Source organism: Lissotriton helveticus, chromosome 5_1 (assembly GCF_964261635.1).
Source record: "Lissotriton helveticus chromosome 5_1, aLisHel1.1, whole genome shotgun sequence".
NCBI lineage: Eukaryota > Metazoa > Chordata > Amphibia > Caudata > Salamandridae > Lissotriton > Lissotriton helveticus.
This window is the reverse complement of record NC_136065.1, coordinates 573,688,643-573,690,333: the sequence shown is the minus strand read 5'-3', so window position 1 is coordinate 573,690,333 and position 1,691 is coordinate 573,688,643. Positions and strand designations below refer to the sequence as shown.

The window sequence follows — 1,691 nt, the reverse complement described above, 5'->3', positions numbered from 1 at the left end:
ATGTCTTCATCATTCCGGTGCTTTCGTCAGATTTATCACCATAAACACATGTCCTTCTGTAAACCTCAGCCAAAGCTGTCAGCTCAGGATGTCTCCTTCCGAGCAGATGCAACAGACACCTCCTATGGAAGTTTTTAAGTTAGAGAAGAAAACTAATGTTTACGGTTCGACTTTAACTGCACGAAAATTAGCAGATGGGCCAAACCTCAAAAGCTGTTGGTGCTTTGTGAAAACAGTCAGAAGGCTCTAAAACATGTTTCCTTCAGTGGAATATAAATTTGCTGTCATATTGTGTAACGAGGCATGCATATAAATACAAGATGTGCTAAAATAGAAAAATGGACAAAGATAGTGGACTGGCATGCAATGGTCCTCTCACTAGGATTGTGATGCTTTTACTCACCGGTCAATACTTATCACACATAGAGTCATTATTGAAGCTGTGCAGCACATCACGTCCATAGCAATGAATATGTTACAGAAGAAACTTCCAAAGATCCACTCTCCACCAATGAGATCAGTGACACTGACGAATGGCATGACGGCCACGGCCACCGAGAGGTCCGCCAAGGCCAAGGAGACGATCAGGTAGTTGGAGGGCTGCCGCAACTTCTTAACGAAGCAGACCGAGATGACCACCAGGCTGTTGCCGGAGATGGTCAGTAAGGTGATCAGGGAGAGGATGGCTCCGATGAACAGCTTCTCGAAGTGCCCATAGCTGAGGATTTGCACCCCGCACTGGGTGTCGTTGTCCGCGGAGAAGCTAGTAGTGGGCATGGGGCTCGCGGTGGCATCCTGGAGGACCTTCAGGAAGCCGGGGTTCAAGGAGCCCTCGATCATCCTCCCAGCGCTGCCCAGGTCCTCTTGGTCCTCCACAAGTGGAGGGCGCAAGTGGTTGTAGATGCAGCTAATGTTGATGTCAATGACCATGGTGGAGTGCCCTGTCCATGGAGAAGACCCAGGGCACTGAGTCCCTGGTGGTCACTTCGGACTCGGAGCTGCCCTGCGGGGCCTCAACAAGAGGCACTATTAGCTACAGCTGTGGATGCAACGGAGGTCAGTAACCATGGTGCGGGGCAGTGCCCTTAAAGCGACCCCTGGGCACTGGGTCCTGGGGGTCACTTGGGCACTGTGTCTCCCACTGGCTCATGAAGTCCTTCTTCCACTCTGACCTGACTTCTGACACACACTCCACATTTAAGAGGCAAGTCCTGTTAGAGCTAAGACATTCCCCTTTAATCGAATAACAGCCGTTCAGTTGAATTAGGTGATTTTCGGTTGGTTGAGGTCTGTGTATTTACAGCTCTCCATGCAATGCAGGGACTTTGAGTCAGGTGCAGCGGGGCAATAACATTACACTGCTGTTCAGTATCTTTTTTAGTCACTGTCCAGGGCACACTTCCAGTCCTGCACTTTGGCGACAAGGGTTATCAAAGACACGTGCACGGCAAAATATAAACAGATGGAGCACTGTGAGCAAAGCCTGAAAATTCCGCTGGACGGAAGCTGTAAACCCAAGCCGAGTCCTCTCCTTGAAATTCTGGCGCGACGTTGAATTACCGCTGAGGTGTTAAATTACCGTTGCGGTTAGACGCCGCTGCCTTGCGGTCTTCTCGGCGCTGTCAACTCCTGCTGCTGCTCCTTCTGCCGCCGCCAGCGGCTCTCCCGGGCGCAGAGCGAGTCCGCCTCTA

At 51.0% G+C, this 1,691-nt stretch overlaps 1 pseudogene; it reads right to left on the bottom strand.

The window, feature by feature from the left end:
- Positions 1-399: 399 nt before the first annotated feature.
- On the bottom strand, positions 400-930 carry LOC144752517 (5-hydroxytryptamine receptor 7 pseudogene; annotated as a pseudogene).
- Positions 931-1,691: the final 761 nt, after the last annotated feature.